Source organism: Delphinapterus leucas, chromosome 3 (genome assembly GCF_059928025.1).
Source record: "Delphinapterus leucas isolate spDelLeu-1000000601 "Yukka" chromosome 3, BTC_Dleu_Yukka2, whole genome shotgun sequence".
NCBI lineage: Eukaryota > Metazoa > Chordata > Mammalia > Artiodactyla > Monodontidae > Delphinapterus > Delphinapterus leucas.
In genome coordinates this window covers 19,994,783-20,009,622 of record NC_143131.1, presented here as the reverse complement: position 1 = coordinate 20,009,622, position 14,840 = coordinate 19,994,783, and positions in this window count along the sequence as shown.

Sequence of the window (14,840 nt, the reverse complement as noted above, 5' to 3'; positions counted from 1 at the left end):
CTGTGGACAATGGTCAAGTCATTTAACTTCTCTATTCCTCCATTCTATCTGTCAAATGGGTATAATAACACCTTCACAGAGCAATTGTACTGGTACAGAACATACAACATTATATGGAACATAGTGAGTTTTCAGTAAAAGTTGGCTATTATCATTCGATGACTGATTCCCTCAAACTTAACAAATGCTTTTTTGGTACTTACAATACACTGTTATAGATGCCAGGAACAGCACAGCTGAGAAAACCTGACAAAAGAGACATCATTGCTACTCTTTTAGCCCCTGTTCACTCTACTCAGAAAAGTGGAACAAATAATCATACAAATGCACCTGTAATACAAATTATTACTATTGTTAATAATATTATTTATCAGTAAATGGTTTGAGAGAAGGGGAGAATGGCAAGGGTCTAGCATGGTGTAGAGGTAGATCATGCAGGCCCTATTAAGTTCATGAATATCATCATAAAATTCCTGGCTTTTAAGATCTACTGTCTTAGCAACTTCCAGATATACAATACAGTGTTAACTACAGTCATCGTGCTGTGTGTTACATCCTCAGCGTACAGTGAGAAGGCTTTACATTTTTGTTTTTTGGTTTTTTGCGGGTTTTTTTGCGGTACGTGGGCCTCTCACTGTTGTGGCCTCTCCCGTTGCGGAGCAACAGGCTCCGGACGCGCAGGCTCAGCGGCCATGGCTCACGGGCCCAGCCGCTCCGCGGCATGTGGGATCCTCCCGGACCGGGGCAGGGACCCTTGTCCCCTGCATCGGCAGGCGGACTCTCAACCACTGCGCCACCAGGGAAGCCCAACTTTACATTTTTAATTATAGATCTTTCTATAACAATGTGGTATATGAGTTCCTAAAAAGCTTTGCCTTCTGCAGAATTCATACTAAAACAGCAGCATTCATGGCAAAGAATAAGATTAAGTGCATATCTTCAGAACCTATGAGGTCACCCCTGGCCATCACCATCCTAATGAAAATATCAGCTAAATAAACTACTCATACATAAATATTCCTGTAAATATGAAAACATATTTTAACAAAAAAGGAGAAAGTAATTTGATGGCAGGGATACGGGACACAGCAGGCTAAGTAGAATATGTGTCCAGAGAGAACCAAAGGAAAGAACAAGAAGTGGGCACAAGGCAAGGGAAATGGGGGGCTCTTCTGCCACACTGTACCCTTCTGTGGCTCCTTTTCACTTCAGCCTCATGACAATGTTTTGCATTTAGGGGCTGTTTTTGGTGATGTGAATCTTTACAGTGCTGGAGAATTAGCTTATGAAAAAACATACTTTCTATGTTACTTTTACATTCTTCTTCACATCACAAACACCCATTCTAAGGTGACAAAAGGGGGATGATGTGGGCCAATTAGAATTTCTGAAAGATTCCTCTAAAAGGAGATCAAAACTCAGATTTCAGACACCTCCACTTCCAAGGGGAAAGGGTATCTGGACTCATAGTGGTGGTACTGATGATGAATATAGCCAGCTGGACAATATCAAAAATCTCTAATGTAAAGTAAAAAGACACTGTTTAAAGAAATAACTTTAGGTCTCAATGCTAACTAAAATCTGAATTTTTATAACTCATGCCCCAAAAAAATGGAGGAGAAAAAATCAATGGAACAGAAAGGTAAAAGTACAACCTAATTATATATGATAGACTAGGTTTGGGAAGTTAGAGTTCCTGCCATCCATTTTTTCTACTCATGTTTATCTCCCCATCTGTTCTGTATATATGCCTGGGGTAGGATTGACATGAGTAGGGGAAGAAACATGGACAAGGTGGAAAATCCAAGAAATTAAAACATTTTAGTTTTTGGTGTTAGTAATTTAAACTTGAAAACAGATGAGGAAAACATGTGCATTATTTTTACACAGCCTTATTGCATAGAGTTGCAAATATCCTCGGACATCACAAATATATTGTCACACAAATATGACACAGTTTGTGCTAGATATTCGATTTTTGAATGTTAAGAATACATTACTTAAGTAGAAATTGCAGGTGTGATTTAAACTCTATTGTTTAAATCAGTTCTATTCAGTAGAAAATAATGCAAATCACAAATGCAAGCTGCATCTATAATTGTAATTTTTTAGTAAACACATTAAAAATTAAAAAGAAATAGGTCACATTAAATAGTTTATATTTATTTAACTTCTATATCCAAAATATTACCATGTCAACAACTAATAAATATAGAAACAATAGTGGGATTTTACATTATTTTTTTTTGTACTAGTTTTTTGAAATGTGGTATATAATTGAAAAGTAGAGCACATCTCAACATCAACTTGCGAGATTTCAACTAGACAGCCACATATGGCTAGTGGTTAGCATATTGCACAATATAGGTCTAAGTTAACTTTTTATGAACATTATTTTGCCAGAATGAAAAGATGCAATAAAATATATACTGTTTATGTTTTTGTTAGTAGCTAACAGGTGCACCCCTTCAGGCCAGAAAAAAATACATCTCCTGCTTTATTTCTCATTTTGGGAGTGTCCTTGTAGGATTCTCTCAAAGTATAAATTTTAACCCTCCCCATCTCATATCTTAACTCAAGTGTAGTGAATTGCTCCCACATTAAATGTTTAAATTTGAATATTTGCAAAGAATGCATTATACTTTTTTATTATATTGTATGTAACTGAATAATCATTAAACCGAATTGCAACTGACAGGTTGACAAAATGCCCTGTTTTATAGGTGTGTGATTGAATATGTATTGATTTTGATTTTAGTTCTCTTGTTTTGGAAATGCTGTACATAATTTCTGGCCTTCAACATTTTTGGCCCTTGGAAACTTCCCAGGCTGTGGATAATGGGCCCCTAGTGCCAAATGCATGAAACTTCCCTAGCTGGAACCACATTTTTCCCATGCTTCTTACAGAACATAGATCTGCTCTCACCTTTAGGTCTCACTGCAGTTGGCACCTATAACAGGCTTTTGCTAACTCAAGTTTTGGTCACTTAAGTTTTGCCATCAGGATATTCTGTTTGCTATCTTTTTTTTTTTTTTAAACAGCATTGGTAAATTTGCCCTCATTTCTTTATATGACTATTTATTTTCCATTTCTGATTTAAGAGAGGGAAGGATTGTGTCTGTTATCTTATCTACTGTTTAACAAAGGTCCTAGTACCTTGTAAACACCCAAACCTTAGATAAGCGAATGAAAAAAAGTGTTTGTTGTAAGGAGATGTTCAAAGCTCATTTTACCTAAATGCAGGGCAGAGGTTGTCCATCTGATAGGGACCCAAGGTTGCTCTGAGCTGCACACCACCTACAAAATAATTCCTTTTTATCCAGTGTTTCTAGTATGCCAAGGCTAGAGAAACATTTTTTTTTAACTTAAAGCTTATAATAAATCCTTATAAAACAATCTGAGATTTTCTCAATAACTTACATCTTAGTAAGATCATTTATGTTTAGTAATTTATGTTGTTCTTTCTTTCATGGTCCTATTCTTCCTATTCTCTAACTTCAGACAATTTTTTGCTTTTTTAAAACTGCTTTGTTTTTTCCTTATTCTCTAAACCTGTGGTTCTCAATCTTGGCCTATTTTGCTGCTCCCAGGGAATATTTATCTGGCAATGTCTGGAGACATTTTTTGGTTGTCAAAACTGGCTGTGAGAGAGGATGCTACTGTCATCTATCGAGTAAAGGAAAGGGGGTGCTGCTAGAAATCATAAAATGCACATGCTGGCTCCCCAGCAACAAAGAGTTATCCATCCCAAAAGGTCAATTGTGCCGTTTGTGAAATCCTACTCTCAGCTCACTTTAAAAATAGTGATCCTGGAAAAGAACTCTAATACAAAAAGATATGTGCACCCCAATGTTCATAGCAGCACTATTTACAATAGCCAAGACATGGAAACAAACTAAGTGTCCATTGACAGATGAATGGTTAAAGAAGATGTGGTATATATAGACAATGGAACATTACTCAGCCATGAAAAAAGAATGAAATAATGCCATTTGCAGCACTAATGCCATTTGGATGGACCTAAAGATTATCATACTAAGTCGACCTAAAGATTATCATACTAAGTGAGACAGAGAAAGACAAATACATGATATCCCTCATATGTGGAATATAAAAAAAGTGATACAAATGAACTTATTTACAAAACAGAAATAGACTCACAGACATAGAAAACAAACATGGTTACCAAAGGGGAAAGGTGGGGATGAATTGGGAATTTGGGACTAAAAGATACACACTACTATATATAAAATAAATAAACAACAAGGACCTACTGTATAGCACAGGGAATTATATTCAATATCTTGTAATAACCTATAATGGAAAAAATCTAAAAAATAATATATATATATCTGAATTACTTTGCTGTACACTTGAAACATTGTAAATCAACTATACTTCAATTACAAAAACAGTGATCCCTGTTTTATTCTTAATATGATTATTAAATTAAAAAAATGATTGCTTCTATTTATGATATACCTTTTGCTTTATTGTAACTCATACTTTTCAAGTCTGTAAAAAAAACTTAGATGTTTTATCCAAGTTAACAGGTTAAAGAGCAGTGACCATTTACCAATATAATTCTTTTAAAGACTTTCCTCTCTGTTTCTTTAAATGTTGGCAGATATAATGAAAGTTTTGATGACTATCATCATGTAATTCTATCAATTTAATGTATCTTTGTTAATCTGTTTTATAGGTCCCTTTAGATGGAATATAATATAGCAGAAGCCTTTTCATCAAAAGGATTAATGCCTGCATTATCATTTCTGCAATAAAAGAGAGAGCTAAGTGGTAGAGGCCACAGACACCTCAAACCTGGATTCCACAATACTGCATTAAGTGCTGGAGTTTTTATTACTCTGCTGTAGGAAAGCTTTTGCCAATGCTTACAAGGAACTGTTTATCCCTGCTGCTCTGGGTGCTGTTTGATGGAGGTCTCCTAACACCACTTCAACCTCAGCCACAGCAGACTTTAGCCACAGAACCAAGAGAGAATGTTATCCACCTGCCAGGGCGGCGATCACATTTCCAACGAGTTAAACGTGGCTGGGTATGGAATCAATTTTTTGTGCTGGAGGAATACATGGGCTCCGAGCCTCAGTATGTGGGAAAGGTAATGGCGTGTTTCTTTTGACAACAACTTGATAGCAAGGGGGCTTATGCATTGTGTATTGTGTATGGATGTTTTGCACAGGAGTTGAACAAACCAGTGAGTAGAACACTGGAATTGAAATCTGAGTGACCTGGTTTCTCTTCCTGACTCAATGGCCCGGGTAAGCTTTGGAATATCATTTAATCCCTCTTTGCTTCCATTCTCCCTGGTTATTTTAATGAAGTTAATATATATTCTGTTCCTATTTTTGGCATTATTCACCAAAGACGTGAAGTTAATATGTGTAAATGAAATTAAAACTGTTACTATAACACATTATTGGTCATAGCCATTCTGGAATTGTTTACCAATGAGAGACAGGAAAAATTAGCAGGTATAAATAGTCTACATTTTTGTTGGTATCTTTGAATGACCAGAATGTCTCCCTTTCCCTCCCTCTTAAAAAACATGATATACCATTTAGATATTGGGTCTGGAGTATAGATGGTCTCAGACTTACAATGGTTTGATTTAGGATTTTTTAACTTTACAATGTCATGAAAATAGTATGCATTCTGTACCCGCATAACCATTCTGTTTTTCACTTTTAGTACAATATTCAATAAACTACATGAGATAGTCAACACTTGATTATAAAATAGGCTCTGTGCTAGATGATTTTTTCCGAGTGTAGGTTAATATAAGTGTCTGAGAATGTTTAAGTCTGTCTAGGCTAAGTAATGATAATCAGTAGAATAGGTGTATTAAATGCATTTCGACTTACAATATTTTCAGTTTACAATGAGTTTATTGGGATGTAACCTGATTGTAAGTTGAGGAAGCTCTATATTTGATTTGGCTTGCTTATATGTTATAAATAATTCCATTATTTTAGTCTTTACAAGCTATTTATGAAGCTATTTATGGCCAAAGTAATAAATGCTGGAACCCAGATATGTACACATAAATCTCAACACAATACACAAATTTTAATCTTATTGTAATTTTAAAGAAATTAAAATTTTTTCACAAAATATTTGATGGCGACTATCTGTTTCAGCACATTTGTGTTTCACTGCTATTTTTCTTACATAAAATTTTTGACTCATGTCTATAATAGATAGACCGTATCAATGATACCAGAATATTTTCCAGAAAAATAAGTATTTTATGCATTTTGATATTTCCATTTTTTAATTTTCTAAAATATTTTTTTTCTATGGTTTTAATAAAAATACTTATGTTTGAAGAGAGTTTAAAATAAATCCAAAGACAGAAATGGAAAACCATAGTAGAAGGAGTATTAGGAAGCTGATATAGGAGATTATGTCTCTGGAATATTAAAGTCCCTAGAGATTTCAGAAAACCTAAACTAATGAGAAACATGATGAGTCTTATGATTCTAATACTGGCTCAAAGGAAGCAAATCTATTCAAGATCTAAATTCTTTGCCCTATGATTTTAGAATTTACCTTTTGGAAATTTATTTTTAAAATATTGAATAATACAGTGGAGAAGTTCTTCAGATAGAACCTTGCTGAAAATGAACATATAGCCAGGGTTGCCCTAGTGTTACCAAACACAAGTTCATGTGCCCGATGCACTGTGAGTCCAAACAAACCAAAACATCAAAGTTTGGAGCAGAGAAAGGTTTATTGCAGGGCGATACAAGTAGATGGGTGGCTCCTGCCCCCAAAACCCTGAGCTCCCTGAAGGATTTCAGCAAAGCACTTTTAAGGCAAGGTGAGGGAGGGGTGTGGTTAGTTGTTGCAAACTTCTTGGTGTCGGAATCCTTTGTTCTTGCAGCTGTCCACATAGGTCAGGTCAGGATGTTCCTGTAAACCTCCAACAAGACAAAAGTTATTCTCTGTTCTGCAACTTTTTATCTCTACATGAATGGACTCTTAAAGGTCAGAGTCTTGAGAATAGGTTATCCTGTATATTTCAAGCGATAGGCAACATTCTTTTACAAAAGGTGCAGAGCCAGCATGACTAAGCATAGGCAACAGAGTACAAAGGTAAAAGAAACGGATCTAATATGGAGTCAGATTTGTTCTTCCCTATTACACTACTGTGTATGGGCCCTGAGCAAATTTATTTTCTGTGGGGTACCTATCTATACATAAAATTTGAGTCACATCAAATCAGTCTTTGAGTACCATTCTGGCAGTCCAATTTTTAGTGATCTTGCAAAAAATATACAATGCCGTTTAGCAGGAGTAATATCCTTGACAGGCCGTCTACTAGGATTCAGGGCCTGGTCTTGTGGCCCTGGGACAACTCCATAGGTGGTAGTCCTGAGGTCCATATGGTATCTGGTGAACCCCAAAATTGAGCAGAAAGTCAGAGAGACCCTTAAAGGAGAGAAATGTCTACTGAGGCCCAAGCAATTCTAATCCATCCCAGGGCACCCCACTCAGATGGCATTGCTCCACAAATAGCCCTCGGCACAAGATGGGCCTTAGCAACTTTTGAGGAAAGCACTCCCAAGCATGGATGTCCCCTGATGTTACCATACATAGTTTCTGCTTGTATGATTCCTCTATGTGATCACAGAATATAAAAAATCACTAACCTTTTCTATGGTGAGATAATTTCATGTTGTCCTGGTGCACTCATTTCTTGTGACTTAATTTTGCATAAGGATTGAGTTTTCAAATCCAAGACAAATGAAGAGGTAACATAGCTCTAGAGCTCTGCCTCCTGGGTGTCAGTTATATCAACTCTGCTTGTGATGGATGCTGGACATCGCATTGAGGTTCTGGGCAAATGTCTGCTGAGAAGCCATTCTCTGGTTTTGACTAAAGCAGATCCATAGCCTTTGCTTGCCAGAATTTGAGGTGAGAATTGAAATTTTGTTGAAAATTTAATGAAATTGACTTTTAATCTATCCTAGCTAGTGTAGAATTTCACATCCCAATGGACATGATTAAAAGGATCTAGGAGCTGCTTATGCAAGCTTTGTTTGATAGCCTTGAATTCTATTTTTATAATTACTATGATAGTATGGAATTCATCCAAATCATTTAAGAGATGAATTAGTATTTATAAATAGATTAAAAAGGTCTAAGATCTAGCCTATTATGAAATTAAAGTATTATTTTCATAGACACATGGTTCCCCATTTGTAAAGTATAATGAAAACCTATGGTTCTCAGGTAATGTATGTTTCTAATGTAAATGAAACAACAGTTGCCAAGATTTCCTTTCCACATGGAAACTAATTAAAGTTTAATTAACTCTGTCTTGATGATTGTAGATGTGGGAATAGTGATATGATAACATTGGGATCAATTCAAGCATTATATATATGTGTGTAAACATATAAATATATTTGTTTTCCTGCTTTTTTCTGGAAAGGCTCTGAGACAGTTCATAGTAAAGCAAGGTACTATAAATAATATGGAACTCTGTGTCAAGGGAGTGCACAACTGTCAAGCACAATGGTCAACTGAACTATTCTAAGTGAGCTTCAAATTTAATGTATGTTTCTTTTCAGCAAGAGCATACATGGAAAGTATTAATTTGTAGAGTTCCCATTATTGGAAACTCCACTTATTGAGAGAAAAAAGCAATTTCCCTACCTTCAAATATAAAAGAATTTCTTCCAGTAGAAATTAAAAGGGGGTGGTTGAGTGGCTTAATAGATATTAGCCCCAACACTGTTATATTTAATATTTAAAAGGAGCAGGTGTTATTGTTGACATCCTTTCAAGAAAGACCAAACCTTGATGTTGCTTATAATGAATATTATTTTATATACAAATACATCCCAAGTGTGTCAAGAGGCAAAATCAATGCTTTTCTCAAATAGACATTTTGGATTTACTACAACACTTGGACACATGTAAGGTGCCATATTGCAGAGAAACACAGAAATTAATTTGATCAGCAAACATTTTAAATTCATTTATTACCTGTTGCTCAAAGTCACCTCAAAAAATGATTATTAAAGACACACACATGCGCACATTTGCTTACACACACATACACATACACACACACATGCACAGTAAGTTGCTTATACCAACAAATATAACTGGGTGCCTTTGTCTGTATAGTACTAAATTATGTCATAGCCTCAAAGCTATGTATCAAGAAAATGCTACCCATCTCATCTTCAAATAATAATTTAGAAAATTGAGTTGTCACTTCAGATGATCTTTGTTAGCAGCAATTCTTAAGTTGAAAGTGTTTATAATGGCAGAAAGATTACGAATTGAAGCACGTCTAAATCCTAATTTCAGAAGCATTTCTTTATTTAACATTTTTCATTGAGAATGCATTACAATTTCAGAAAGCATTAAGCCTTGTGGGGATAAATTTAAGTATGAATGTCTTTAGATTGCAATTATAACAGGTAAGCTTTATTGAGCATCTTAAGGCAGGATTTTAAACCCTTTACTTACCAAAATTTATGTAGTCTTCACAACAGCACTAGGAGGAAGATTACTAGTAGCCCCATTTTACACATCAGAAAAGTGAGGCACAGAAAGTTAAATAACTTCCCATGGCCCAACACCCAATAAATACTGAAACTGGGATTTTAAGCCAGGTAGAGCAGGGTAATTTAGTTTCATTGTACCAGAAGATATCACATTTTATTGTCCTATAAGCATCTTAGGAGTGAACAATAATTTTAATACAACAATTAATTTTAATACTGTGACAAAGACCCTATGAGGAGCTGTGGAGACAAAGGAAGGTCTATGAATATGCCTAGGAGATGGAGGAATTCAAGGAAGGCTTCACAGATGATGAAGCACCTGAGATGAGTCTCGAAGGATGACTTTATTTTTTCAGAAAAGATAGTCTGAGGAAAAATTTTTATAAGCACTGAGGCTTGAAAGTGCTAGGTGAACCTCGATAGCCATACTTCAATATAGTCAGAGAGTGTGAAACCAACATTTCAGAGTAGGTAAATAGAGAAAGTGCAGAGGCTCAAGTCTGGTACCAAGATCAGTAATATCTGTTCTTTTAATTTTTTTTTAATTGAGATATAATTGACATAGAATAGCAGTTTCAGGTGTACAATGTAATGATTCGACATTTGTATATGTTGTGAGATGGTCACCCCAATAAGTCTAGTTAACATCTATCACCACACAGTTAATTTTTTTTTCTTGTGATGAGGACTTTTAAGATTTACTGTCTTAGCAACCTTCAACTATGAATACAGTATTATTAAGTGTAGTCACCATGCTGTACATTACAGTATTATTTGTTCTTAAAGGCATCAGGATCCATAGTATCTTGGTTGAGGATTCTCATGGACAGAATTACAGTTCAGAATGATTACTCAGAGATCCATTTGAAGGACTTGGAGACAGAAAAACAGACATGGAGATAAGGAACATACAAAGGGGAAGGTCACAGTAGGATTGTCTCGGAAGTAATAAAGGAAACAGGACATTAGAGTTGGACATTTGAAAGGTAGACAATAGAAGATTTCAAGATCCATTGGTCAAGAGAATATAAAGGATGAGACAAATAATTAGTGGATAATCATATGTAGAGAATGAGAGGGAGAAGGGGAAAAAATGATGCAGATTCCTGGCTTCTGTTTTGCTGGTATTCTGTATAGATTTGGTTTTAGAGTAAGAAATAAAAGGATCATTACTAGACATTATATATCCAGAGTTGCTTAGAAGTATCCAGGTGAAGTATCTCATAGATATCTAGACACATTAATCTAGAGTTCATAAAAGATCCTATGGTAGAGATACAGGATCAGGAGTAATTGGTATACAGATGGTGGTCAAAATCACATAAGTGGGTAACAAGCTAGGAAAAATTACAGAGAAGATATGAGAACCCTGATTTTTAACTGAAAAGCAGATGAAGAATAGATAGATCTAATTAATAAGAAGTAAAAGATAAACGTGTAAGAGTGTTATGGAAAGTAAAATAAAGTTTTAAGAATAAGAAATGACAAATAATGTCAAGCTCCACGGGTCAAGTTAAACAATGACTGGAACACCTCTACTGATTTTTTCATTTAGTGAGCCAGAGGTAAACTTACTCAAAGTGATTTTAATCGTTTTCTCTAGGGTTTGAAGAAAGGAGAAAAGGATGGGTACAGCCTGTAGATGACATTTCAAAAGTGTAGGTGAAATTGATTGGTGTATGCTGGTTTGATCTGATAGGGATTCTATTAATATTTTCCAGAGAAACAAAACCAATAGGATGTATATATATGACTTAAGGGAAATGACTTTTTAAAATATTTTCTTGTGGTAGAACTAATCACCAATGTGTGATTCTCCTCACCAGCAAGAAACCCTAAGAAAGGAGGAGAAGGTGTAGGTCACTGCATCAATTCATTATTGAAGTTTTTTGGGGGAGTCATTGTGATGGAATAGACAGAAGAGTACTAAAAAAGAAGTCCAAGAGAAACCAGGATGGAACTACAAACACTAAGGTTCCAAAGAGACATACCAACAAAAAGATATGCTTTTTTATATACATGCGCACCTCGGTGATATTTCAGCTTCAGTTCCAGACAACAGGGATAAAGGAAACATTGCAATCAAGTGAGTCACACACAGTTTTTGGTTTCCCGGAGCATATAAAAGTTAGTTTGCACTGTACGTAGTCTATTAAGTGTGCAATAGAATTATGTCTGAAACAACAATGTGCATACCTTAATTTTAAAAAAACTTTATTGCTAAAAGATGCTAACTAACTGTCATCTTAGCCTTCAGCAAGTCGTAGTAGTAACATCAAAGATCACTGATCATATCACCATAAAGATATAATAATAACAAAGAAGTTTGAGATATTGGGAGAATTACCAAAATGTGACCCAGTGGCAGGAAGTGAGCAAATATGGTTGGAAAAATGGCACCAATAGACTTGCTGGACACAGGGTTGCCATAAAACTTCAGTCTGTAGAAAGTGTAATATCTGAGAAGCACCATAATGTGAAATTCAATAAAACAAGGTATGCCTGCAAGTGTGTGTATGTGTGTATTCACATGTATGTGTGTGTGTGTATATATATATATATATACACAAAAGTCAAGGCAGTAGCAATAGAATTTCATTTTTTAAATAAGTATATGTAGAATTTGTTTTGGATTAGTAAAAAAAAATAGAATAAGAAAGGAAGAAAAATAGAGATAGTAAAATAGCATATTAAAATGGCTATAACTGCACTGCAAAATTATTTGCCTATCTGGAAATTCTTCTAAATTAACACAATATTGAGGTGATATTTTGACTCATGTACATATCTCTTTGCATCCAATAAAAATGAAGATTATATCATAAAGTTATACCAACACATTTATAAGTTATTGTCATGGCTCAACATCTTTCTTTCTTTCTCTCTCCCTTTCTCCCTTCTCCCTCCCCCTTCCATTCTTTCTTTCTTCCTTCCATTCTTTCTTTCTTTCTCTTTCTTTCTTTCATTTCTTCCTTTCTTTCTTTCTTTCCTTCCTTCCGTTCTTTTTTTCTTTCTTTCTTTTTTTCTTTCTTTCTTTCCCTCCTTCCTTCCTTCCTTCCTTCCTTTCTCTCTCTCTCTCTCTCTCTCCCTCCCTCCCTCCCTCCCTCCCTCCCTCCCTCTCTCTCTCTCTCTCTCTCTCTCTCTCTTTCTTTTCTTTCTTTCTCTCTCTCTCTCTCTCTTTGGTTCATGAGTCACATAGCTTTTTGAAAAGCCCATAATGTGCTTTTCATGGTTCAGTTTACTCCTAAAGTGTGAGCTTTCAATATCAGAGTAATCCTTGCTCATTTGAGATTCAAGGTTCATCACACCAGCTCAATCTTCATACAAGATTTAAAACCTTATGCATCCTGTTGACTCCTGCCTCACTTACATACCTGAGAACCTTTGCAGTATATCCAAGTGCCCTAAATCAAGGTCTTGTTTCTAATCCATTCTGCTGCCAAATGGATTGACCTTGCTGCTAATCAAAGCATCTTTAGCTACCTGCTCTTTCTGTAGCAAAACATCAGAATAAACCATTAAGTAAGCCTGATATTTTATTACACACCTTGGTTCTTAAACATATCCCTGAGTTTTACAGTTTCTCTCAACACGTGAGGCTGTCTTTGAAATAATCATTTTGGGGTATGATTAGACAGCAATATATCTAAAAGGAAAATTGCTGAAATAGAATTTGAGTAAATAAATAACACAATATGCTAAAGTTCTTGTCAAATAGTCGATGCCCATTGTATGCCAGTTCTTCTCTCTCCTTTACAATTTATTTCTTGCTTCTAGCATGCTAGTTGTTTCATAATAGTTGTGACATAAAGGTCTAATGGTGTTATTTTAATTGAATTGTCAGGGCCGTGAGTGAAATTCAACTATCTTTAAATCAATATATGAGTCATTAAAAACAACATTTCAAAAATAACATGGATGGCTTTAAGATTTGAGCACTCATTTCTTTTTCTCCTTCTTTCTTCTCCTGTTTTTCCACCTTACCTCTAATTATCTTTCAATCCTTCCTCTTCTTCTGACCATTTCTCTATATTATTTAGGGATTTGCCTGAGTAGTACTTAAAAGCTAAGATAAAGAGTTCAGAGGCTTTGATTCTAATTTCCAGGTCTTATAATAATTATCCACATGAAAGCACACGTGTGTCAATCCACATGACTAAGAACATAGTGGAACATCGTATACCCAGATTATGCTGTCACCAGAAATAACCCAGATGCATCTGTCACAGACTTCACAGTACAGATCACTCTGTGTGTGTGTGTGTGTTTATGTGTATGTTTCCAAAATTTTTTCGGTAAAACATTAGTTAAAAGAAAGTTCGTTGGATTCTTTGGAAAACAGTGCTTTCTGTTGCCTAACATTGATGAACCACTACCACTTACATATTATACCAGATGATAAGAAGTGGGGCCCAATGGAATGATTAGAGAAGTACCCTGGGAAAGGCCACCTGTATGCAAAGATAACAGAAAAAGCAAGTACAAAGTGACCTGAATGATAAAGATTTCAAATTTAATGTTCTCATCTTCCAACAATATTGAATTGATGAATCTATGCCACAGTTATGCCACTCAGACCTACACTTGTAATATAGAGGGGTTCTTTGGGTACACTTTAAACATAACAGATATCTGAGAAAAATTCCTTTTTCTTGACTCTGAAAAAAGTGAGACCACTGTCATAGGAGATACTCTCTATGTATGTTTCATTGTTTGTGAGGAGCAACATAATTTATTGCTACTGACATTTAATCAGTACAACTAATATATGAAATTACTATTATGGAAGCATATGTTTTCTACTCCTGGAATTTCCCATAGAGATTGCATAAAGGAGATTTACTATATAGCATATATCAATGTAACCACTTTAGAGTAGACTTTTAATCCATATTCATTCTCATTATTTCTTTTTTCTGTTGTTGTTTTATGGCATTTGTATACTTTATTTTTTTTAACATCTTTACAGAGGTATAATTGCTTTCAAATGGTGTGTTAGTTTCTGCTTTATAACAAAGTGAATCAGCTGTACATATACATATGTCCCCATATCTCCTTCCTCTTGCATCTCCCTCCCTCCCACCCTTACTATCCCACCCCTTTAGGTGGTCACAAAGCACCAAGCTGATCTCCCTGTGCTATGTGGCTGCTTCCCACTAGCTATCTATTTTACATTTGGTAGTGTATATATGTCCATGCCACTCTCTCACTTCATCCCGGCTTCCCCTTCCCCTTCCCCATGTCCCCTTCCCCATGTTCTCTACGTCTGCATCTTTATTCCTGTCCTAACACTA